This window comes from Marmota marmota, unplaced genomic scaffold (genome assembly GCF_001458135.2).
Source record: "Marmota marmota marmota unplaced genomic scaffold, marMar, whole genome shotgun sequence".
Lineage (NCBI taxonomy): Eukaryota > Metazoa > Chordata > Mammalia > Rodentia > Sciuridae > Marmota > Marmota marmota.
In genome coordinates this window covers 2,735,555-2,763,438 of record NW_025999990.1, presented here as the reverse complement: position 1 = coordinate 2,763,438, position 27,884 = coordinate 2,735,555, and positions in this window count along the sequence as shown.

Here is a 27,884-nt window from a genome sequence, read left to right as displayed (position 1 = left end):
ATGAACCAATGCAATTGAAACTTTTGAGGTTGGCAGAAATTTGAGAGTCAGAGTGCTATCCAGTTGGGATCCCTGTCCCTTGTGCTCATTCCCATCTTTCACATAGTGGCTCTTGAGGCTCTGCTAAAGAACTCTGTGATGGTGACAGTGTGCCATTATTCATTTAACTAATAGCTCATAGTTTAGGTTATTTCTAACATTTTCCTGTTATAATCAACACAGCAGCAAACATCCTTAGTGCTAATCTTGGTTTATCTGCATATGCACATATTTTTAAATTTCTATGGGAGATGTTCTTAGAAGGAGAATTTCCAAGCCAAACAATATACCTGTTTAAAACTTTTAAAAATGAAGATGGCAAAAAAAAGTCTTTTAGAAATTCTACATAAATTAACTTACTAATCCTATAAGATTTTATAAATAAAATCTTGGCCAAAAGTTTTAGTTAATGACAAAACAAAAAATTTTTTAAATAAACACCAGATACCATAAAATAAATTGAGACAAGACACTGCTACTCCACTACCTACTCCCTTCTCACTCCGCACTGTTTCTTCCCCTTCCCTTCCCCAAAGCATTTATTAGTTCTTTAATGCTTGCCGAGAACTTTAAATCAAAGTCTCTACCCTCAAGGAGTTTGTGTTTAAGGGAAATTATGTAATAAAATATAAAGAAAATCTTGCTCACTCTGTGCACTGCACTGGGATCAGGACAAGGTCTAACATGACAAACACTCTAGAAGTCAGAATTCATAAGAGTCAAATTGACACTAACAGTGTTTGCACTGCAGCAGAATATTAGTGGGAAACACAGATGCAACCTGACTATGTGATGGTACCCATACCTATCATGATGATCATACATCTGGACCACTGGATATGGGCCCATTGCTTTAGTGGTCCCACTTTAGCGTAAAGGGAAGTCTTTGAAAAACTTATCTAGAAAACCCTCTGTAATATCACCTCCAGCTATCCTGCTCCTGGTCATCTGCTTCACCACCAGCCCCCTAGCTCTGGAGCACTATGGTCTCCCAAAAGTCACAGCAGGCAGAAGAACAGCTGTGGATGATGTGGCAGTGAACTATCTCCTGCAAACTGGGTAGGATTTTTCCTCCCTTTTTTCTTCTGAAAAAAAAAAAAGGATTAATTTTCTTGTGTGCTTTGCATAGACTATCTTTTGAAGTCAATGCGATCTCTATAGATCTTTCTGCAGAGAGTAACTAACTTGAAGAAAGAGCTGGTAGTAGGAGTCTTGGGTACCCAGCAATTCTTCATTTTTTTATTTGCTTCTTCTCATTTTATTAAGCTCTGAGGGCTCTTTAGTCAGCTTTTTGTATGAATTTGAATGGTCTTTTAAATGAAACTTAAAGTCTTGCCATAGATGATTTCCTCAGATGTGAATCGTCCTTCTTGCTCTTATATGCCATAGGTTACTAGAGACTCCCATCTCCAATCCAAGCCTGCATCTGGGCAGAGGTACAGACTGTCTTTTTGAGAACCCAAAGCTACTTTATCAACTTGATTTCACTTTCCTAAAGGTTCTCAATGCTGGCCGCACTTCGGTGTCACTTGAACAACTTTGCAAACAGATGCCCCATCCAGCCCCAGATATTCCAAAATAGGTGACCTGGAGTGATGGACTGAACATCAGACCATTTCAAGAGCACCCGCAGGGAATTCTGATTGCAGCCTGTGTTGAAAATCATGGATTTAAGCCAGTGCTTCTCTAATTTCATGTTTTTGCTTAAGAATGGAGTTGAATATAAAGTCACTTTAAAGAAGTTAGGAGTAATAAAGAGAAAGTTTGAAATAGAATTTCTCTGTTTTAAAAATAGCTCTTTTAGTCTACTAAAATAAAGCATAAATTTTGGGACAAGATGAAGGGTTTTGCTATTAACTAACCTGGAGAGAGGTTGAACAGTGGGACAAGAATATGGGCAATGTTGGGAGAGATAGTTTAACCTAAGTAACACCCTCTACAGTGTTGGGGCAAAGCAGCAGAATAGTTAAGAGCAATGATTCCTAACTAAGTACTGGGTGCTTCACAAGAAGGCCAGCCTTTTCCCTCCAGATCAAGCGCTTAATTACTTCATTTGTCTGGGATCTCATTGTAGAACTCATTACTTAATACATCAAGACCTGGAGGGTGTCAGGATGATTTAGCAGTCTTATAAATTTCTCTATATTCTCTAGTAATTCTCATCCTATGTTAAATGCTTCACAATGACAGAAAGATGTAACTTATCAAAATGACTGGGAAATGACTTTGAAAACACCTTTTTCTTTTTCTAAGGGAAGAAAAGAGCCCTAGAAAGTGTCTTTTAAATCCACAAATTAATATTTAACTAAGTTAGTACAAAACCTGTTCTCATTCAAGCCCTTGATTGCTTTATTAGAAGTAATTGCTTATCTATATTTAAGAAAATTGGCCAAGATAGGTGACTCACTTTCATGTCTCATTCATATAAACTTTATATTAAGTATTTAAATGCATTTTAACTTTTAAGTTGTTCAGGCTAGAAGGAACCCATAGATAGAAGAGGTATGCTCTTTTAACATCACTATATTACTCCTGTTAAAAATATCATTCCCGCCAATGTCAAATGGTCTTTTGGTACCTAATGATCTTGACAAGAACAAATACAACCTTGTGGATTTGGAATCAGGAGAGAATAGGGTCATTTATCTGTGGTGCTGTGGGCGAGACATTTTCTTTTTCAATTTTCTTCCTCCATTTTCTTATTACAATTACTGTTTGGGTTCATTATGACAACTCCCATCATTATGACTTTTCCAGCTCACAAGCTGCAGGAAGATTAATGGTAGAAGAAAATACAGTCTTTGGCATTAGAGCTACATCTAGCTGTTAATATAGCAAAGTAGAATACATGAAATCCATTTATAAGATTAATGCTTGTGATGAAGAAAGCAGTACAGGGTATAAAATGTTAAGATGGAGAACCTGAAATGTTGGCAGGTAACATGTGAATTCATTCATTCATTCTTTCTTCCTACAAATCTTGGGTATTAATTAGATATGCATGTCATAGATTTGACTTGAACCAGATAAGACCTAATAATAAGACCCTGTCTGATAGGGATATGGGGTGGGAAGTATGCTCAGACTAGTTGTTAGGGATATCTATCTATTTATCTGGTTTTTCTCATTCTGAAAATTAGAATTTTGATTCTTATTTTCAGGTGGAGCCCTGTGTCTAAGTGTCTATAGTAATGGTAACTAGAGGTTTTGAACATAAAGCTTTGTTGAGAATAACCAAATCAACAAACAAGACCTATATATTTACTAATTCCTTCATAGTGTGCAAATGATAAAGGCTACACAGTGAGTCTCATATAAGCCTCTAATTTCTTCTCACCAAAGAAGTTGGTCACACACACACACACACACACACACACACACTTTTTACTTGTCAATGGATATTTATTTATTTATATGTAGGGCTAAAAATCTAACCCAGTGTCTTACACATGCTAGGTAAGTACTCTACCACTGAGCTACAACCCCAGCCTGGTAATCTTTCTTTATTATAACAAAAAGAAAAGTTCTGCTCCAGGCTGGACCAGGTCATTTTCTCCTGCTGCTGTATGCATTTATGCTGCTTCCTCCTTTCTTGTGTTTGGAGATACTGTTCTGGTTGCAGACCCCTTGTTCCCAACTCCAGAAAGTTAGACTGGATTTCTTAACCTTGGGAAGCCCTGCTCTAGGTTTTTTTTTTTTATGAGAGAGTTCTCCAAATGTTCTCTCTGTAGAATTTTCTTTCACAGCCCTATGGCTTTGGGTGGGGTGTTTAAAAAAACAGTTTGAAGCAGGATAGTCATTTCCTGCTTGGAAGTCTAAGTGTGCAGGCCTTTGTCATTGCTCAGAAATGAGGAATTCATCAGTTATGCAGCAACACTCAGAAATGGGTGAGGAGTACAGAGCTGTTGCCCTTCAATCACTTCTTGTAAAATATCAGGTAAGTTATAGTTAACACAGTACTAGGCACTGGAGATACAATAATAAAGAGCACTGTTCCAGTTCCTGAGGATCTTGTGGTCTGGTGAGGGAGTCAGGCAATTACAGAATGACACCATTATTGCTCTGATAGAGGTATGTAAGTAGGGAAGGGGTGCAGAGGGATCTCAGAGAAAGGTTACTTAGTCCAAGAAAGGTTAAAAGCACTTAAAACTTTCATAAGCATAATATTTTAGAAAGTTGGTCATATCAAATAATCTCAGAACTTTCTCTAAGATATCTTGTAGTTCTAACCTAGGATATAAACTGGCAAGTCTTGTATTATGTTTGTCAAGTTTGCATCCTGTTCTATCCAATTTCACCCTTAAAGGTGAGATATATTAGGGGGTACTTAGAAGATTTCCTACAAAGATCCTACCAGAGTTGGGGCTTAGAGAACAAATGGGAGCAAGCCAAAGAAAGCCAGGAAGGGGAGAGGAAATAGCACATGCAGAGGCAGGGAAATAAGAGGCAATGGGCAGGGAAAGTTGAGTTAGTGTTCCCACGCTGCATTGGGGAGGGAGCCTAGAACTGGGCCGGCTGAGGCTGGGAAAGGAAGCAGCAGTATGACAAGGAGAATATTATGAGCTGAATAAGGGATTTTATTCCCAAAATGGAAGAAGGTGAGATAATAAAGATCTTTGGAGAGGAGCAAGAGACGTAATTGGACTTCCAGACGTCATTGGACACACTGGAGGCAGGAAGACCAAGAGAGAGGCCCATGTGAGCAGGGAAGAGAAGCTGGTAGCCTGAATACAGTCAAGGCTGATGGAGGGTAGTGAAAAGAAACAATGGATTAGACAGATGGTTACTTAGATTGGATTTGGTGACTGGCCAATGGAGGGATGAGGAAAAGGGGAGAATCCTATTATTTATCCATGACCATCAGTCTGGCGATGCAAGATGCTTTGTAGATAGAAATGAGCTTTAAATAAATGTGTCCAACTACAAAAAAAAAATTGCTGTAGAGACAAGATATGTTTTTCCCTTCAAATATCTGCTGCATGAAACCAACTTCAAGCTTTAATGTCTTTAAAAAAAAAATGCAATTTCCATGAGGGTTACTACCCCAAGGAGGCACATGGGGTATTTGGGGGACCTTGGCATCTGTAAAGTTACCAGGTGGGGTCCCACAACGTTTCATTACAGGCAATCTTGGAGGCAGGGAGCCCTGCCTGTCCCCAGTGGAGGTCTAGAGTTAGAGCCCCTCCAGCCTGTGGTAATTCTATTTGTTCTGATATCTGACTTGTGGAAAAATTGAGAGCATGTTGAACTTCACTCACTCTGACTTGGTGCACAGTTATTGCTTGGATAATGAAAACTTTTGAGTCTTCAACAAGAAAAAAAAATAATGCTGTGGCTAAAGGGTAAGAATTGTGATTGGCTCTTGTCCAGGTCTGGCCTGTGAGGTCCTCTGCGGATCTGTGGACAGGCATCTGATGGTGGGCCTGAGATCAGAATGACAAGGAGCAAAAGTGCTGGACATGGAGTAGAGGAGAGCTGCGACCCCTAGACAACTCTCCCTCAGAATATACTGCATCTGATCACCAACACTTTCAGGAAGCAATGGCCACATTGTCACTGTGTGCCTTCTAAATCTCGCACGAGTTCCCTTTTCAGCCAGCTTTAACCTATGCAGGGAACAGACCTCTGAGACCCATACTTTCCAGCTAAACCCCCAGCACATTCCAACTTAGGATCATATGCTTTTATAGATTTTCACTGGCTTTTTTCCCTTCACATTACAGCAAGAATATTTTCCTATATCATTAGCTAGTCTTCCAAGCTGATTTAGAAGAAGTTTTGGTGAGCCACTGTTTATTTAACCCTCCTCTATTATTGGTAACTTAGGGTAGTTTCTGTTTTTCTATATCGTAAACAGTGCCGTAGTAACTCTCAATGTCTACAAATGTTTGTCAGCATCTCAGACATTTCCTGCCAATGGATTCCTAGAAAGGGGATTACTAAGTTAAGAAAGTGTCCTTCTACAGATCTTGATGAATTCTTCCAGACTGCTTTTCAGCAGTGATATATCAGTTTTTTCTTCTTATTAAAACTGGGCACTGGCCAGAATTGAACATTATGTTTTAAGTCTTTTCAAAGAGGCATTTCTTGATGATCTCTGATGCTGGTGATACTTGCTCTGGAATTGGGTGAGCTGAGTTGGCCTGCACCTCTCTTCTCTGGCTGACTGGCGGGTCTGGTGTTGCCTTCTTCCCTTGACTTCCATGGATGCCTGCATCTTTGGAAGTTGTACTCTTGGTGAAACAGGACAACCTGTTCTGATAGAGAATCCAGCATTTCTCAGTCAATACCTTGGGGAAATTTGTTGCTTGAAAATTAAATATGTTTTCAATAAATGCACAAGGAAAAATGCTCTTCCTATATCACAAATAGAGAAACCTAAAAGAGAGCACATTATCTCCAGATATAACTAACAAATCCCTAGCTGAATCATGGTTAACATTTATTTCCCTAATGTTTCAATCATGATTTAAGACATTTCAAAGCATCTGTATTGTACGGAAACTAGATTCTGCATCAAGCATAGGAAAGGCACCATCTTTGATTTATTTCTAACACACTAAAACATACGCATTGGCAAATTCCCATTGCAAATAGCTTAATTAATAAGGATCATTTTATCACAAAAAAACTTTTTGATTCTTTTTTGATTCTTAGCTTTACTGCAACAGAGATGGAAATAAAACACGATTGTGTACTGCCAAAGTGATCCAAGGAGAATACCACTCACATCAGAGAATTTTGTGCAAGGAGTAATTAAGCAGTCTATGCTGCATGTTTTCTCAAATTTATATTTCACCTGAAATGTAATGGTTAGATGGAGAAGCAGTAATTGGTACACTGAGAACAGAAATTAATACTGACTTATCTTCTCTCCAAACTGCAAAGCATATTTTTACATACAATCTCAGAATGCTAATAAAATAATCTAGTTTCCATTTATCAAAATCAAAGATGCCTGAATTTCTGATGACTAGTTTGTTTTTCGAAAACCTATGTTAGAGTATCAGACTGCTGGAAATCTTTAGGGAACTTCTGCATTAAGTGAGCCAACCTGCAAACAAACATCTATGTAACAAATTCAAAATCATAGAAGGCTGAGCAAAAGGGATGTGGCAGAGATGACCAGTGGCTTTCTGAGTGGTCCCTCCAGCCAGCTGTGTCAGCATACTTTGGAATCAATCAGAAATGCAAATTCTCACCTCAAACCTAATGAATTAGAAACTTGGAGGAGTAGAGCTGGGCAGTCTCTTTTGACAAGACCTCTGAAGAATGCTTAAGTTTACTTAAGAACTACTGATCTAGAGTAGTACAGCCCAAAGAGGTTAGGTATCACTCCCTAAAGCAGCTGAGAAGTCAATGGCATAGCAGGACAAGAACACTTTCAATTATTTTTCTGCAACAAGCACCTTCTCTGAGAAATACAGTAAGGATGACAGTGTGTTTAGCTTGCTCTGTCTTTGCAGTGAGGCCAGTTACCAGGCAAGGTATTTTAGGAGGGAAGGTTTAATGCTTCAAGTAGCAACCGATACAAAGCTCAGTTGCCAACTCTTCTGTGAACTGGATGAATGAGCTCTTATGTTCCATGTTTTCATCAGAAACATTAGGGAAAGTTTTTTGTTGAGATTACAAAGGCTCTTACAGAAGTCTGTATAATCTGTCATGTAAAAGGTAAAACTGTGGATCTCTACTCCTTTGAGAGAATTATCTTGCTCAAATGACCTTATTCTCTGCAGCAGGGAGAAAAGGGGGAAATTTCACCTAGTTGCATCTGCATAGTTTATTCTATGATCTGTAAGCAAAGGGAAATAAATTTTCTTGGTTCCAAGAGGAAACTCTTGCCATAATAATAGCAATTGGAAAAGAATTTAATGACACTTACTTTTATGGCATGCAGAGCATCTCAAGGATGATAAAGAAAAGAAAAAATCAAGTCATTTCTAACTTGTGATGACCTCATTAAACAATTAAGTTTTTCTTTATTTAATCAATTTGTATTTAACCAGATGGAAGAAAAGATAGATTTGATTGACTCTTTTTCAAAGTCAGTAAGGACACCTTAAATATCAAGGATCTGATATTTCCCTTTGGAAAGTAGTTTCTCAGTTGGGCAAGGATCAAATGATCCATGCATTGTTTTGCTAAAATATAGGTCTGTGTGTACAACATAAACATATATCAAAAATACCCAGGAAATTGACACTTTTAAACCATGGAGATGATTGTGTTTGCACCTTAAGAAATACCTGTAGCAAATTCCTACAGAATTCCCATGTAAATTCAAGTTCCTGTGCAGGAAGCCCTCATGTGTCATAGTGACATTTCTGGAAAGCCAGGATGAGACTTTGGGAAGACATTGCACAAGTTCTGGCTAAAAGAAATATAATGTGAGCTGCATATACAATATTAAAGTTCCTAGAAGCCACATTCAAAACACACAAAGAAACAGGAGAAATTAATTTGAATAATAGTTTTATTTAATCCAATATATACAAATTATTATTATTATTATTATTATATGTAACCAATATGAAAATTACTAATGGGAGTTCATATTATTTATACAAATTCCAAGTATGTATGTGTATATATATACACATACATACATATATATAATATATATATACATCTCATTTTAACAAGCCACATTTTGAGTGCTCAATTAGCCCTTGTGGCTAGTGAGTATAGCATCAGACAGCACAGCTCTGGATTCACCAGTCAATGAGATATATTTCTAAATGTTTCCTTTCACCTATCTTTACCCCAATTCTAACTTTCAAATTATCAGCCTTATCCTCTGATCTTCATTAGCAACTCTTTCAAAAATGTCTCTGATTTCCATTCTACTCTCTTTTCCTCCTTATTCTCTGCCTAGATCCTAATGCTTCAAATGCTAGTCATATACTTTTTTTTTAATTTTGAGGTGACTCAAAACAGAGTAGGAAGGAAGAGCATGAGAAGGAGATTACCACGAAATAGTCACATACTTTTGACTTTTATTTTTCTATCTCTAGCTAAGAATTTCTCCCTGAGGTTCAGACCCTCAAATATAATTATATATTTTACATTGCCTCTTGGATGTCTAATAAGTGCTAGAAATGAAGAGTGATCAAAATAGGCATTGACTCTCAACCCCCAGCATCGCCACCTGAATTTGCTCTTCCCATGGCACCACTATCTACTTGCTCATTCAGCTAAATACTTCTTCACACTCCACATCCAATTTTATCAGTCAACTCTTTTGGCTCTACCTCCATAATGTAATCCTATTCAAACTCCTCCTCCCCATAGTGATAACCCAAGTGCAAAACACCTTCATCTCTTTCCTGCATTACTTTACCTGTCTCCTAACTGGTCTCTTACCTGTCATCTGTTTGCCATTTAGAAAGAGATTGGACATAAAAGCATAAATCATATCATCTTTCCATGCTTACAACTCCTCCATTAGTAAAAAGGACATGTAAAGATGTCCAGCATCATTAATCATTAAGGAAATGCAAACTAAGTCCACAATAAGATACCAGGTACATTGCTGATCAAAATATAAAATGGTGCAGCCACTTTGGAAATATCATGATGGTTTCTGAAAATGTAAAACCTAAAAAACTTCTACATAACTCAGCAATACCACCACCAGATATCCATCAATGGGGAATGTTAGAAAACATGTCTACACAAACACTTACCTTTAACTGTTCATTGCAGCATGATTTATAATATCCCAACCTAGAAACAACCATTTATGAACAGATAAACAGACACATGATGGCCTATCCATACAGTAGAACACTACCCAGAAATAAAAAGGAACAAACTACTGATACATGACAGGAGTGAAGATGGGAAATTTCCCAACTCCGCCTGTAGAACCTCAAAAACATGCCAAGCAAAAGAAGCCAGACACCAAAGACCATTTTATATGATTTCATTTATAGAAATTTCCCAGAGAGGCAAATTTATAGAATCAGGATGAAGATTAACTATAACTAGGCATGAAGGATCTTTCTGGAAAAGTAGGAATGTTCTAAAACTGACTTGTGGGGATGGTTGCATTCCTGAAATTATAAAAAAATATTGAATTGCATACTCAAAAGAGTTGGATTTTATGATGTGTATAATATACCTCAATAAAGATATATTTTTAAAACCCCACACCTCCTAGGACATTGAGAATAACACCCAGGCTCTCCATGATGGCTCCTACCTACCTCTTGAAGACTCTCCCATTACCTTTCTCTTTGTTCACTGTGTTCCAACTACCTTGGTCCTTCTTAGTACTCATCTACATACATCTTCATTCCTGTCATGAAGACCCTGCTCCTTGGCTAGGGTTGCTTCTTCCCCAGGCCCTCACATGCCTGCCTTATTAACATTCAGGTGACAATGTGGAGAATTTCCCAACTCCGCCTGAGTTAATAGCCTGCTCCTGGTGCAGCCCAAGATGTCCTCTGCCACTTTCCTTCTTTTAGCCTTTTCTAGGTGGTTATCAGTACCTGAAGTTCTCTTACATGGTTTACACCTATCTCCCCTCTGCCTGTCCCTAAGTTTCCTGATGAGGAACTTACATGCCTTTCTAAAAGCCTGTGTTCAGAACAGGAAGTTCTGTCACACAAGAAGTACTTGCTGCATCAGACTAACTTGCTGAATGTTCCTGAATATTTTATTTAATCTGTTAAGCCTTGAATTATTTTTCTGTAAAAAGAAAACAGGTAAAAACTGTAATTCTTTCTCGCCCCATAGGACTGTTTGTGAGGCTTGAATCAGAATTATGTAAAAGCTCTTTGTACACAAAACTAGCTGTTATTATATGAGAAGATTACCTCATGATTCCTTTGGGCCATCTCCTGTTTACATATTTCAGAGTGAAGAAATTACTGCAAATGAAGCACCAAGTTGTCAATTCTCCTACGTATGGGAGTGAGGGAGGCCAAGCAGGCACCAATAACCATTCTATGTGGTTATGTGAGGAAACCAATGCTCTGCTCATGTGTAGGACAAACAATGCTCTTTCCTGTCCCCTAATTCTATAAGTGAAAGGGAACCTCTTACAGCCTCATAGGAAGCCTGGCCATTCTCTTCTGGTAACAATGAGAAATCTGTGGGGAAGTAGGTCTGCTTGTTTGCCCTTTGCCTTGCCATAGAAAAAGGGGACAAGGATGGATCCTTTGCCATACTTGCTGACAGTGTAAACCCCAAATTCCAAGTATAGGAAACTGTATTTCAAAACTGGTTCATTTCACATAAATCACTAATGAACATCAGAAGGTAACTTCTTGCTGCCACTTAACCAAGTAAGAACTTGTCCCTAATCTTTTCTCTTTATTTTTTTCTTTATTTCTCTCTCTTTTTCTTTTAAAATGCACATTTTTTTGGCAACTTTGCTAAATATTGCCTTGGGAGTTATGTCAAAAGTGACCAAAATACTTTTCTTGTCTCAAACTAAACAGTTTCCTCAACTGATTCAATACTTTAAACTTTAATTACTTTGTAAATTATTTAATGCAATAAGAGTTTCTTGCAGTTAAAATTGACCTCTGAATTGAATGTCAGTTTTTCTAGGAACAAAATACTCTTTAAGATTTTTTTCCCCCTAAACTCTTGAGGAGGTTCCCTAGTATATGTTAATATCCAGCGTTTCTGGTAAGTTTGATGTCAAATTGATTTTTATTCTTTGGTAAGTATTCTCTCTGTGTGTCTCTTTCCTTCTCTTTATTATTACTCTCTTAAATTTCATTAGGATGTGTGTATTCCAATCTCTTTAGCATTTTATGGCTACTTCTGATCTGAAAACACGCATTATTGGTCAGCTCTGGAGATTTTTTTTCTATATTTTTCCCTTGAATTTTTTGCCCCTGTCATTTTTAATGTCCCCCATTCTGGAGTTCCTTGAAGCCATTCCCTCTCCCTGCGTAATACCTCGTTACATGATCTGGGCTGATGTTTCCTCTGTGGTGTGATCACATCAGCTTTCTTCTTTTAGGGTTTATTCAAAATTTCTGATTGCTTATGACACAGCATTTCTTCTTTTTTTCAGAGCTGAGAGAGAGAGAGAGAGAGAGAGAGAGAGAGAGAGAGAGAGAGAGAGAGAAAGAGCAGGAGAGATTGAGATTTCTTGGGATTTGAGGGTGGGAGTTAGAAAATGTGAGTGACATAGTTTTCTAAGTGGTTTCTATAAGGTTGGATCCTGCCTGTCTTACATGTGGAAGTTCTCTGTTTGGGATTTTACAGTGCCCTCTTCAGATAAATTTTTGGAAGAACTATGATTTTTCTGGATGTAGAATACAAAAATCATTGCTTTGTTGTTCCAGTTCCAGGTCCATGTTCTCCAGTTTAGTCTGTGGCACTCCTTTTGGAGTTCTGCCTTCTGATAATATTTGTGACTTTGATTATCAGTCTATTTTAATTTTCTATTATTTTGCAGTTAGACTACAAATGCAGTTATCATAAGTAGTATAAAGTCCAAATTTCCAACTCATGAGTCTTAAAGAAAAAGATGGCCTTTTTATTTAGTTCAGGACTGGAGGTAGAGAGCTTTTAAAATACTTTCTTAGCTCTGGAGAGTTTTAGCCTCCTGTCAGCAACACCTTCGTATCTTCTAAATGTTTTAAAGGAAAAAGAGATCATGAAAGAAAGAAAGTGGTCATGCTCCTTAACTCCACAGTCCTGGGAACCAGTCAAAGGAATAATAATGTTCTAGCCAGAGTAATCAGAGCAGATATGGCTAATAGATTTCAACTTGAGTTGAAATAAATGATTGATAGGGGTTGCCTGGAACAGCTGTGTTGGAAAGGGTTTTGAGGCCACATCTGGGTTCACAGGACAAAGTGTGATTAATGATGTCTGCCATGGTTGTGAGAGGAGGTAGTGGTGATAGCCATGCCATGTATTTTAAACCCCTGAATAAGAATCTTCTGATGAATAGAACTATTCATCCATGAGGTTGCCAGATTGCAGCCGGAAGATTACAGCATAGTCCAGCAGCATGAAGATAAGATGCTAATGCTATTTGGACTGATTTTATTCAACTTATGGCCAGAATGATTTTCTGACTTGCCAGAGCTAGAAAGTTGGAAAATACAGTATGTCATATCCGTGCTTCCACTGCTTGGTTCAAACTTAAACACAAGGCTGTAATACATCCCAGTGCAGATGCAAATAAGATATCACACAGAAAATGGAATGTTCAGCTGTTCAAATTATCATTGTATTAAAAAAAATCTTCTTGTATCCTAGAAGGTAAGGATGGATTCTTCTTGCTTTATTTTATGTTTTGTTGAGTCAGCATAGAGATATATATATAAAAGAGAGTGATATTTGCCCATAATACCTCTGCCACAGATAAATATTGCAGAGGGGAGCCTTCTAGAGTCTTTTCTATGTAAATGTTTAAACGTAATGGGATCATATCACAATCCTGTTTTTAGCCAAAATTTTTAATTTAACAAAATTTAGATTTCTTTCTAATATATATGACTAAATTCTAATATTTAATGGATCAATAATATTCCATTATGTACATGTACCCTTGTTCATTTAATCAAGCTTCTTAAGTTGTTCACACTTTGGTATAATAAACAACATTTGATGAATATATTTTTGTGTCAATATTTGTACACTGAGAAGTCAGGAAAAAATAAAAATTTCTTCATTTTCTAAAAAAAAAGATTTGCTGGGTTAAATTCATAATTTTGTTTTGATTGTAAGGGATTTGCTTCTCTGAGTGAAGCTCCTGAACTACCTATCCACCCTCCATCCACCTGTCTGCAGTCTTTCTCTCCTTTATGACACTGTAGAGACCGTTGTAATTCAAAGTTCAAAAGCAGGCATGTGCACTTGGGGCCTGTGGAGTGGAGCTAGAGATCATCAAGGGGCTTCTTTGATTCTATAAACCAAGCACTAGTCCCGCTGTCCCAAGACTGCCGAGCTCTCAGAGGGACCAAGCATTCTGCTTTATACTTCCTAGCATGTGTGGGGCTCATGTTGACGATTCTTCAGTTCCTTTTGCTGATTAATCTCTGAGATTACCTACAGGTCTGTGGATTTTGCAGGTTGGGCATAAATCCAGGGCTGGAGAATTTTGGAAGAAGACTGGGCTGCTGCAATTGCTCGAGTGAGGCGGAAGGCAGAGCGTGGCCCCTCAGAGAAATGTTGTAAGGAGGTTTGAGTTAGGACCTCCTTTGGGTAAAACTCAAAACTCTCCATGTGTCGGGATGGTGTTATTTGTCGAAATGCCTTTCCTCTATTCCTTCTGAGGTATCTATCTCTTTATGCCATCCAATCATCTTTTCCCTTGGCCTTCGACCTTCAAAAAGTCTCCTGTGTCATTTATGGTACTTGTGCAAATGTTCAGGTTTGACTGAAAACTATCAAAATAAATGACTCACAAATCATAGTTAATAGTATCTGTAAAAAGTAGGAAATTAAGCCTCACCCTATACCTACATATTGTCTCGGTTTCATTTTCAAATCACAGCATAATATTTAGTAGTTCCTCCCTCAAAGGTTTCATTCTCCCCATAAATTGTTGTGTTGGTGCCTCATTAAATCTAGTAACCAGAGCAACTGGGGCAACTACGTTTGTACATTGGAATGAAGACTGAGCTAGAAGGCAAGATGGAAGACTGTTGGCTCCCACAATTTGTCAGGTGAGTTTCTGAACACATCTGAGTTGGTAGTGGGTGGTCATTATTAGTAATAACTAAGTTTAGTTTCACACCTACAAAATCCTATGTGATGTGCACCCACATCACTTAGGAGACTCGAAAAAGAAATATCTTTAAAAATTCACTGTTTTCTAAAAACATAAATAGTAGGATTTTTTTCTAAAAATGATATGAGTTCAAAAATAGGAAAAAAGAATCTAACATGATTGGGAAAATTAGAACAATACTGAAATTTATTTCTGGAAATCTTCCACCTGTAGTTTTATGCATGCGTGTGAGTGGTTTGCTCTCCAGATGTACCACATTACTCGAATCATGTGTTCTTTGTAACATATCTTGCTGTGAATGGGAATAGAAAGTTCTTTAATCAGCACATGCACTAAGAATGCTGGGGTAACAGTAAGCAGCCAGGCTATGATCTGGCTTTAGATTCTGCTGTTCCAAGTGAACAGTCATGGGAAATCAACTGAAAAAAAAAATGTCAAGGCTCCCAGGCTGACAGGTAGAGACTTCACCTGTATGGTCCCATGTATGTCTATTCCCATTTTAACAACACAGCCAGGGACAGGATATTACCATCTGAAGTGTCTCCCATTTCTGAATATAGATGAAATGTGAGTGCTAAGCAACAGGTCTGGTCTGTGGGTCTGTCCTGACAATCTGGAAGGCAGCAGATTGTCTCCTGTGGGAGGAGCAGTTGAGGAGCTCTAGGATGAATAGGGTACTTAAGAGTTGCTCATCAAAATAGCATAAGCCAAGAAACATCAGCCTAGGACCAAGGGTTAGGGACAGGGACCAAGAAGGTCACACTGGGAGTTCTTATCTACCAGAGTGACAAGAAGGATTTGCTTCAAAGTCTGGATCAGAGAGCCTAATTTTTTTGGCCTTGGATCATTTAGAAAAGAACTTAGAAATCAGTAGTAGTGCTGTTTTCATCTGTGATTTAATCCTAACCTGATAGATCCAACCCAGATAATTACCTGCTACTTCCATTATTGTCCCTATACTTGAAAAATTTAAATTCCTTATTACCAAGCTAAATAAATAGATTTCAGTCTCTTTTCAATAAAAGTGGGCTGTGCTATACAAAGTTTGGAATTGTGGCATAGTACCTGACACATCATTTTACAATGTTTTCCAGTTTAATAAAACATTTTTTAAAAATACAAGTTTTAATGACTATGGTTTTTCACTAAAAAGATATTGCACATTAATTGGAGCAATTTCTAAATTATGCCTTATTTTTTATTATAATAAACTCTACAAGGAGCATCTCTAGTCATAAATATTTCTGATTTTTTTTTTAAGGATTAACGTTAAAATCAGGCCAGCCTGTGGAATTTTTATTTCAAAGATTTACATTTTAATTTATTTTTGATTTTGTTATTTGTAGTGCTGGGAGATAGAACCCAGTACTTTATGCTTACTAGGCAAATGTTCTACCATTGAGTCACATTCCTAGTCCTTAGTTTATTTTTAAAAATTGATATTATGCTGTACGTATGAATTGCCACCCAGACTTTTCATTTAGCAAATTGTGAGCATTATTTCAGGTCATTAAATATCAACTGAAAACACATTGTGTGTGTGTATGTGTGTGGCCACATGATAACTTGCCTTCTGGATATGCTATTATCCCCTTATTTGGCCATTCTCCTATTATTGAATAATTCATTCATTTATACATTTTTGGTATTAAACATATTGCTACTATAAATATCCTCATACAGATATTTCATTTAATTAAGAAAAAAAAAGAATTGAATAGTGAACTTTTGCATCCGTCACTCTGCCCCAACAATTATCAGCAACTATCAGCAGGTGGCCAATCTTGTTTTGCCTATAACCTTCAAATTTCCACTCCCCAGTGGATTACTGTGAAGCAAACAGCACTGGATGTTTTTGTTTCTTAAGGAACAATAGGAAAGTGATCATCTGAGGCAGATAACAACATTACAGTCTCTTTTTGTTGGCCATAACTGACGTTTCTAACTAATAATTACTAGAACAGTGTAAGAGGTTTCACCAAAAGTAGAAAACAACATTCTCAGAAAGTGTGGTTTTTCAAAGTAAACACATTATTCTTAATTCCATTTTAGTAAATTTTAGGTTGTGCTTGATTATCTGAGAGGAAAGAAGTCATCATGGGATAGTCTACCCAGACTGTTTGAAATGAAGGAAGAAATTGCTGCTGTTTCTAGATGAACTAATGTCACCTCATGAATCTTCATAAGTGGTAAAAAGAAGTAGAGTTAAAAATAACTAGAAGACATATTTACTTTACACATTCCATAAAATTTCCTGTAACTCCATTTTATGCTTTTAGTGCTGGAAATAGAAGGAGAGTGAAATATGGTTCAGACAAGGAGAGAAATTGTCCAATGTGATCTTGCAGAAATTAGTGACAGGTTTTAGAGTGTGGTGTGCCACGAACCCACCCACTCTGAGGCATGTGAGGAAGACAAAAGCTAAAAACATACCCCTAAGATATTTAAGCACATCATAGATCAGGTGTAAGTATAGTCACTTCTCTTTCATATAATCCCACCAAATTATCTTTGTACATAAAATTGTCAGCTCTTCTTCAACCCCATGGTCCAACTTCCTCATAGTAGCTCTGTCTCTAGCTCTCCTTCATCAACGAATATGCACTGTTTCCTCAAGGAGGCTCCAAGAAGGTATTGAACCATTGTTTTTTAATCTTCCATTCACCGTAATAAATCAAAATTAATTTTCCAACCATAGAATCAATATTTCTTTAGTTCTGTGTTTTTGTTTTCCTTACAGTACTAGAGATTGAACCCAGGGCCTTTGCATGCTAGGCAAATTCTTACCATTGAGCTACACCCCAGCATTAGTTCTGTTTTTTAATCCATTCATATAATTCCTCTTTTCTTCCCTTATCATATAAGCACTTTGGCCTCTCTTTGAAGCAGATGCAGTTTTCTGTTCTTTTCATGTTTTCTTTGGTAGCTTTTTGTTTTTTAAATTTATTTCTCCCACCAATGTTATTTTCCTGACTTTGTTGAATCTTCAGACGGGTGTCTAAGATTTGATTGCTCTTACTTACCAACTTCTCTACCTTCCCTTCCTCTTACAAACAAAATGAGAACACCACTGTCAAGGCAGTGTATTCATGCCTAAAATGATTGCCTTCCTTTTCTGCCAATGGAAATTAGCCCAATTAAGTTGGTACTATATCTTCTTTAAAAAAAAAAAATCATAAGCTCTAAGTAGAGAAGAAAACGTTTTTTGTTGTTTTTTTGTTTTGGTACTGGGGATTGAACCCAGGGGTACTCAACCACTGAGCCACATCCCCAACCCTATCTTGTATTTTATTTAGAGACAGGGTCTCAACTGAGTTGCTTAGCACCTCCTCCTTGCTGAGGCTGGTTTTGAACTTATGGTCCTTTTGATAAACTTTGTTTTGTTGCCTCCTCTACTTGGAAGGCAATTTTTCATGTGAAATTATGGTACAGGATTATTGCTAGAAGATGGGGAGGCCAGTAAGGTTTACTGGAAAGAGAGAGGTGGAGAGATGGTCAGACAGAGAAGAACTATCTATTCTCTAGTTTGGGGAAGAGAGTGCCCTGGGCATTCAGGCTGTAATTGCAAAGACACTGTGTGTCTACATTTTTCTCTCAATTTCCACTAAGATTTCTGGGGAGATAAAAGAGGAATACAGATGAGTTCTTAAAAAACAAGAACTAGAACTTGTCGAGAACTGCTTGAGTGGTAGGCGGGACAAATAAGCAATTATAGGAATATTCCTTAATGAGAAACAGGTAAAGTTCTGTCAAGGTGAGAGTGGTCCAGAAACTTGAGGTTTAATTTTTGGGAAGATAAAGGGTAAATTCATTCTGTATAAACTCAGAATAAACCCAGAATTAAATTAAGTGGTGCTTAATCACAAAGGTTATGAGAAAGGAGAACATAAATGTATTAAGTGGCTGACATTTTTTTAGTCATATCTAATTTATATGTCCTATTTAAATAGAGCAATTAGTAATACTAATAAATATTTGTACTTGTCTCTTTTAATAAAGAGTTTCACTTTCATGTAAAGAAGCATAATTATAGGTAGAAACATACTAATCTGTATGTCTCATTTAATAATGCCTATGGGCCATCATTTTGGGGGGCAGAAAAGTTAAAACTACCAACAAAATAGCTCATGCTATTTGTAATTTAAATGTCCGTAGTTTAAGACCAAGTAATGGACTAAAGAGTCCATTACTTTAAAACCCAAAGTTACTAAATTATAGCAAATGCCCAGCCAACTAAAAGGTATTTTTCTAACTTGACATTCTCTTAACAATCATCAGTGAATATTTTAAATTATATGATTTGATCACTTACACTGTACACAACCAGTATAAGCACATAAGAACTTTTGTAATACTATCCAATGTATGTTTATGTTTGTGAAAAGTCTTTGTTTTCCTGTTTCCTCTCCATTTTATCAATGGCATTTATGAGTAAAGAAGTAGTGAGTACAGTATCAAATAAAGCAATGTTCACATTCAGCAAAGTTTTCAAAGTCCAGAGCAGAGTGACTACTCTTGAACACCAAAACATTTTTCTTTTTTATTTTTAAGAGCCAGGCTCTTAAGAGAGAATAGGTTTGGGGAGAGTTCTTCAAAATCTGGCTTCATCTATCAAGTTCTATGACCTGAATTGATATGAATTTAAAGAATTTATAGTATGAACTCTAAAGAAGGCCCTTGTCTAATAGGGCCCCAGGATAGCAGAGTAGCGATGACCAACGGAAGTGTCTACTGTCCTTAGAATTCTGCCCACCATGATGGAGGTCATGGTAAGCAGCTAAGAAGAGAGTAAAAGAGGGATGACTATCAGACATGAGAGAAAAGAACAGAGGGATTCTGTTTGCATGGATCAACAACGGTGGGCATGATGGGACCTCAGATGTTAGCAATGGGTATAGCAAAGACAAAAGCTGGCATTCAAGAACTGGATGGATGATCTACATCTGAGCAGAGTCCAGAGGGAACAGCAGACACTGTGAGAAACATCCATGCCAGGACCATGCATAAGCACCCCTTCCAAAGAAGGGAAGACAAAGTTGAATGAGTAGATCCTGGATTTGAGCATGTATTGTTTTGAAATGTGTTTTAAAACAAAGGAACTGAATTACATGCAAGGTGACAAGATTTGTTCTATTAGAAGAAAAGAGATGCAAATAATTAGTATCAGATAGCAAGAAATAATTTTAGCTTTCCACATCTGAGTTTTGTAACTACTAGGAATTCAAATTTGCAACATCAACAACCCCTTACCACAAAGAACTCATAACTTTAGTGAGAACTTAATGTTAACAGCGCAAAGTTCTTTTACTCAATTCAGGATAGAAATCACACAACTCTTTTTGATGTTACCAATTGGTGTTACCAGCTCATCGGAAGATTCTTTTGCTTTGATTTGAGATAGAAATTACAAAGAGGCAAGCAATACTATCCAAACGAGGCTTCATTTAGGATTATTCTCAAGCAAAAGGGAGTCAGTGTATGGGGAAAGGTTTCCGGGGCTGCTTGCTGAGTACTTGAGGGGCAAACTTTATATAGACGTGAAGGGTGGGCCCTTGAAGGCTTACAGTCAGCTGTTGTACGTTATCTTAGAATTTCTGCACGTCTTGTCAGAACTTTGCTTTCGGCACGGGGGGTTGTACTTGACATAGCAATCTTCCCACTTGGCTTGTAAAAAATTGTGGCAGTTCTCACTACCCCCACCCAAAGAAGGTCATCAATCCATGGTATACAGGCATATCCCACAGGTGGGAATTGCTGGAAAGCTGTGGGGAGGAGTCAGCAGCTCCTGCACCTGGTCATTGATGGCAACAGTTCTTCAAAAGAAGCTTGTCCTCTGATAGGAAACCAGAGATGGGGGACTCAGGACCATCCGAACTCTGTCTCATTAATACCTAACAGTGTTTCAAAATAAATGCCCCTTACTGCAATAAACGGATGACAGAAACAAGTCTAAATGAAAATTATGCTTTCCAGTCCTGACTGTATATGGTCTTCATAGCATTTGGCAGAATTGATTCCTCTCTGCTCCTTGAAACACTAATTACCTTGATTTTGGTGACTCAGAAACTTTGGTGTTACTTATTTTTCTCTGATTTCGCTATTTGTAGGAAATTCTTCCTTTACCTTGCAAATGTGTGTGCCTAGTTCATCCTAGTCTCTCCACCTTGGAGGTGTTTGAGTCATGGGAGCAGAACCCTCATGAATGGCTAATGCTTTTATTGTGGGAATGGGCTGTATATTGCAGGAATTAAGGTCTCCTTTTATCTCTTCCACAGGTGCTTTCTTGTCCTTTTCCCTTTCTTTTTTTTTTTTAACAAGGAGTTGATACAGCACAAGGCCCTCACCAGATGTGGCTGTGCAGTCTTGACACAAGATAAACCTATTTTACTTATAAATCACTCAATTGTGAGTATTCTGTTATAACAACAGAAAATGTACTAAGACATGGGGTTAGTGTCTTTCTCAAAGCCTGTTGCTTTCCCAATATCCAGCACAATATTTGCTTCAGTTAAAGTTTTTTTTTTTTTTTTTTTTTTAATGAATAAGAACAAAGACTAATTGCTTTGGAATTTAGAGCAGTGAGTGATAACCTGGGATTGGATAGTAAAGAAGAGAATTGATGGAATATCCTAATTACTATTGTTGCATAACATATTACCCCCAAATTTAGTAATTTAAAACAATCATTTATTTTGCTTGTGATTTGGGAGTCAGGAACTTGGGAAGTGTTTGACAAATTGACCCTGTGATGGTGACTGAGGCTGCAGTCACCTTCAGGCTTGACTGGTGTCAGGCTGACTCCCTCCTAGACTGGCCATGATGTAGGAGTTCAGCTGGCCTCTCCACCAGACTGTACCTGTGGTCTCTCCAACACATTTGGACTTCTGTGGTGCCTGACTTCCTCCAGAGCAAGCATTCCAAGAAAAGCAGACAGAAGCTACATGGCCATTTGTGGTAGCACCTTGGATCTTACATGGAATCCTTCTGATGCATTCTGTTGGTTAAAAGCAAATGCCTAAGGTCCACCCAGGCTTCAGAGGGGACCTAAACCCCACCGATCAGTGGGAGGAGTGTTAAAGAATTGGAGGACATGTTTTAAAACTGCTAACCAGAGGAACAGGTTTTGGTTAAGTTCTGTTAGATACATGGACTTTGAGTAGTTGTCAGAAATTTTAATTTGTGGAAAGAGAGATTCTGAAGAGAATTGTAGGTGTACAAACACTTATGGGACAGGGGCTAGAGCAGAGTATGAGTCACAATGAATAATCCAGTTTGGCTAGAGCATAAGTTTTGGGGGTGGGGGGGGACGGGCAGCTCTGGGAAGTGATCCTGGAAAGATAGTGGGCCTTACATGCTTGTCTAGGAATCTTGTTCTTTCTTATTAGCATGAGGTAGCCCTCAAGAGGCAGGAGAACCGCCTGTTCAAAGCAGTATTTCTGGAAGATTACTCTGGCCCAGGAGTTCTTGAGAAACTGGAAGGGCTGGACTAGAAGAAGCAGGAATTCATTAAGAAGGCATAGTACAGTAATCTCAGAGGTGATGGGCCCCTGCCTAAGTCTGAAAAGTGGAATTTAACATGGAAAAGAGGAACACAGAGGGGAGTTATGTAAAGGAAAAGTCAAGTCTGGAGGACCAGCAGGTATGGAGGGAATCACCTGCTTCCTATGGAAGCAACACAGTGGAGCTCGGGTGTCCTGTGCAGCTCTGAGGAGCTTTTCAACTGGGAGCTCCTGCTCCTACATCAGGTATCAGATTGAAAAAGTAAAGTTAATCTTCATCCAAGCAATATAATATATGATTATGGTTTGAAATTAAGAACTGCAATAGTGGGAAGATGATATCAAGGGGAAGCAGTTTTCAAAATTTCTCCCTTGTCTCTCCTCCCTGTCACCCACTTAATAAGTATCATATGTTAAATCTGTACATTTGATGCCACCATAACCATATGTTTATGTTTGCTTTATAAAAACCACTTAAGCTGGGCATGGTGGCACACGCCTGTAATCCCAGCATCTCAAGAGGTTGAGGCAAGCTGATCACAAGTTCAAAGCCAGCCTCAGCAAAAGTGAGGCACAAAGCAACTCAGTGAGACCCTGTCTCTAAATAAAATGCAAAATAGGGCTGGGAATGAGGCTCAGTGGTCAAGTGCCCCTAAGTTCAATCCATAGTACCAAAACAAAACAAAACAAAACATTCAAGAAAACAAAACATAAGGGTAACATGAAGAACAACAAGAAGCAATGATTGAATTCCATACTCTGGCATTTTACCTTATCCAGGACACACTCTCAGTTTCCCGTCTTGATGATCCATATTTCCTTTGGTACAAATGGGCTGAGCCATGGCAATCACTCACTGTTGTTATTTATGGTCCATTCCATGGCTTTGAAATTAAGTTGACATCCAGTGTTAGTAGATATTCATTACCTTTCTAAAATGCCATTTAGAAAACTGATTGCTTGGGGACTCGACAGCAAAAAAGGGGACATTTCATACTCCGATGGTTGACCCTGTTCATAAAATGCTACTCTTAGAAGTTCTCCCATTCAGGCGTTTATGGTATATACTACTACTTCTACAAGTAGGCTGGGCTGACTCTCCTGGGCTCCTTTGCATCTTTCTATTTTAAAACAATCTTTTTCTTCTTTCTAGAGAAAAGCTTTTGTGTTCTGTAAAATATTATGCATGTTGACAGCAAGACATAAATAATGAACCATCTAAAGCAACATTCCAGCTAGCTAACACAATGTGAGGGGTTTATTTATATTGGATTAAAAAAAACTAACAACAACAGATGAAAAGAGAAGAAGAAACAACCCAGTAGAAATAAAAGAATAAGAAATAAACAAGTCTTTCTTCATAAAGAATATCCCATGTATGGATGCCTGTGAGGCTCAGAAATCACTCAGTCCTAGAAGTTGTGAGCCAAGTCTTCTCTAATGTGCTTTTCTTTCCCCCAAAGAAGTCATAACAGGAATATATATAGATCTATAATGCCTTTCTGTTGGGGAAATGAAAGTACTTTCAAAACAATCTCATAACATTGTGATGGGGGAAATGATGGCAGGTTTTATATTACCTCTAGCATACAGGTGATGGAGGCCCTGATAAATGGAGTCGGTGGCAAAGTCACAAATAGATGCTAGGCCTTCTGATGTACAGTTAGGACTTCGGTAGTTAAATGAAAAATATGTTTCTGGTTTGCTCAGCCTTTTCTCATCTTTCAGAGAGAACCTTTCTGATCAGGTTTAACCCTTGCTCTTCCTGCACATACATGTCCCCCTACACACAAGAGATAAGGCTCAGATCTTAAATTTTATATTGCAAAATTAAATCACAAACAACAAGTGATAAGATAAAAAAAATTTAAAAATTTAGCTGGAGACCAATAGAGTAGAGGAAGGGGATTGACAGGGAGGGAAGGGAACATGGGGAATGAAATCTATCAAATTATCCTATGTCCATGTGCAATAGTACTACAATAAATGTCACTTCTATATATACTTATAATGTACTAATTAAAATAACAATAGAAAGGATATCAGTAGAGTAGAGCAGGCAGATCAGGAGGGGGTGAAAGGAGATACACTGGGGGATGTGATTGATCAATTTATGTGCATAGACAAATATAACATCATGAATTCCACTATTATGTATGATTATAAAACATACATAAAATTAAAAATAAAATTAAGTTGGAAGTCAAACTTATAGAAGTTGAAGGTAAAATGTTGGTTTCTAGGGGCCGGGGGCAGGGAAATGGGGCACTGCTGTCTAAAGTATGTAAAGTTTCAGTTCGGTAAAATGAAAAAGTTTAAGAACTTCTGTAAAACGTTGTATTTATACGTAATGTACCATACACTTAATATTTTTTAAGAGGGTAGATTTCATTTAGTTATTTTCTTCAGCCCAATAAAAATATTTAGTTGGTGTGTACTGTCCTCTAATAAATAGCTTTATGGTAAGAAACGGATCTACTACAACTTGGCGGGTACAGTGTTTATTACTGTCTAGGGGTCACATACCTGTTTGAAATCTGATGAAAGCTATTGATGATTGTTCCACAAAGATGCACATGCACATTTTTATGGTCCCTGAAACCAGTGTCACCTTCAGTGGTTCCATGATTGCCTTAGTTAAAAACCCAATATGGTAGAAAAAACATGGTCTTTAGTCAGACCTTGCATTAATTCCTAGTCCCATTTTGTGACTTTGAGAAAAACAACTTAATTTCTCAGCACTGATTTCCTTATCTGTAAAATGAGTATTATATCCTTCAATTGGGGTTTTTGAGGAGATTAAATACATAATGCATATAAAGCATTTAGCTCAGTGTCTGCTGTAGAGTGTGTTCAGTACATGATCATTCTTTTCCCTTGTGAGATATTTAGAGGGGCAATGACTCTGCTGTTGGAGAAGCCATCTGAAGGCGCCCATCTACCTGACATCTGAAGGTATTATGCCAGGGGGCAGGCTGGCACAATTAATCAAAGGCTGGAGCCTTTTAAAGTCTAAATTATGCTGGTTTACCCTGTTAGCCAAATCTTTTGACACTCCTTCTGCATTATAATGGTTCTCCATGGTGTGAATCCCATCTTCCCAAGATAGAATGCAAAACTCCCACATTTCTCAGTTTCCTTGCCTCCAGGGTGAAGTCACGTGACTTAGTTCTGCTAATCAGATGCACATACAGAGATGTAGATACAAAAGTGATTTATATGAAGGAGCAGGTGGGGTGCAGGGCATCAATTTCACAGGCACAGATGGTGGGAGAGGCAGCGTGGTTCTGGAATCATCAGGAGCAGCAATTCCCTTTCCTGCCAGTTCTACATTGAGGTTCTGGGGGTTGTTCCTGCAAGCTCACTCCAGAGCCTGTTTTTCAGTTCTTCAAAAGACTCAGACAGTTCTAATACTTTTAATAAATCATTTCCCACTTAAACCACATAGAATAGATTCAATGGTTTGGCAACTAAGAACCCTTTCACAATGCCAAGATATCCCACCATTTCATTTCATCTCTCTGCCTACCACAATGATGCTCTTCCGTTAATTTTGCAATGTGATGAAGTATAACACAGGGTCTAATATTCTTTCATGTGGATGGAGTCGACAGACGACAGACGAATGGGCCTTTTTATAAATGAGAGCACCACTATTCCTATCCTGACTAGGATCTTGAATGCTGTTTCTTGGGCTGCCTGCAGGGAGATTCTTGTAGCTGTAGTCCAAAAGGCTTCTATAGTTTTCCTTCTACCAGATTCACACTGCAAACAGGGTTTAATTTGGCTGTTTAAGGAAGTGGGAGGAAACGTCTACAAGTAAGACAAAATAATAATGGTTTGAACTGAAGTTTTTATGCAATTATTATTTTATTAAAAGGAGAGACTCTTCAGGAAAGAAGCTATTTTACTTTATAAGCATATTTTTTTTTACACTCCAAAAGTATTTAACCTTCTTTTCATCTAACTATGCAAGTTTTAGATTGAGTTTACTTTCCCCCCTCCCAACAAACAGACATTTAGTAAAGCTAGTTAGAATTCACATTGTGGCAATAGTCACAAATTTATTCCGTAGGTGTTTATCATGAACTATTGTATTGAACACACATTGTGCTGGGGTAGCACGTAGGATATGCTATATATATAAGAGATGGTATGCTCTTGCCCTCTAGATTCTGTAACCTAGTTAGAAGACATAATTCCAACATAGTGCAGTGATAGGATCTGTTCTTGCCAGAACTGGAAAAAAAATCTGCTTTCTGCCAGTGTACTCTTTCTTTCTTTTTTTAAAAAGTATTTTAACCTTCAGTAAGAGAGATTTATATTCTTATACTTGTAATGTTAATGGTTTCCTAACATTTGGAGGAATGAAGATCCTTATTACATCTTTTAGTATCACTAATAGCTTTTGGATTGCATTCAGACATCTTACTCCCACCTGGACTGGTGACCAGAGGATTCAGGTCAGCACTCCTGTATTTCTAGGGTTCCTCGCTAACAAGAAACAGCTGACTTTAGTTAACTCAATCAGAAGGAAGTTTCTTTGGTGTCTCAGAGAATCAAAGGAAGAGTTAGAGAAAAGGACTTGAGAAAAGTACTGGAACCACAGCCAACTCTGGATGTCGTTAATAGGAGTTAATTGATTGTCTTGTTCAGACATTTCAACCAGGTTATTCTTCTCTAGATTTAAAGTCCAAGGATAGCTCATCTGGAATTGACAAGGCTATGACTATTCAAAGGAAACAGGCGATTCCTTAAGAATAAATTGGGATGCTCTTACCAAAAGGAGGCAGCCCAGTTTCAAAGATGTCTACCATTATGTGGATGCTCCAAGTATGTGGCTCCTATAGTACAACCGTGGACATTTTCCTGGGTAGATGTTGGGCAGTATCATTGATGTTGCTACTTATAGTGGGATTCCTGCTCCAAGATGGGCCATTTGATGAGGATAAGATAAGAAAGCAATATTTTCCTTGAATAAAGAGAAAGGAGGAAGGAAAGAGTTTGATCATTGAGGGCTGGAGTGGTAGTTCTCAACCTTAGCTACCACTAGAACCATCTTGGAACCTATGCTTTTTAATTATGCATTTTGAACTAATTTTAGACTTATAGAAAAGTTGTTAAAATGGTACAAAGAGTTTCCTAATATCCCTTACAGTTTCCCCTAATGATAACATAATTATAACCATAATTATCAAGAATATGCAACTGACATTGGTACAATAAACTAAATTGTAGATTTGATTCCAATTTCACTATATTTTCCATAAAATATATTTTAACTTTTATTTATTTTTTTTCCAAGATTCTGTCCAAGATCCCACCCTGTAGTTAGTTGTTGCTTCTTAATCTCTGTAGTGGTTCCTCACACTTTATCTTTTATGACCTTGATACTTAGAATAGTATCGATCATCCATTCTGTATAATGCCCCTCCATTTGGTTAGCTGTGTTCTCTCATAATTGGAGTGAGATTATGTATTTTTAAAAGAACACCAGAAAAATGAGGTTGTTTGCCCTAGTGAGGGGTAAGGATGTTGTCATGTCTTATTATTGGTAAGGTTGATATGGTTAAGTTGGTGTCTGCTGGGTTTCTCCATTGTGAAGTCTCTCTTTGCCTTGTATTGGTGAGTGTCTT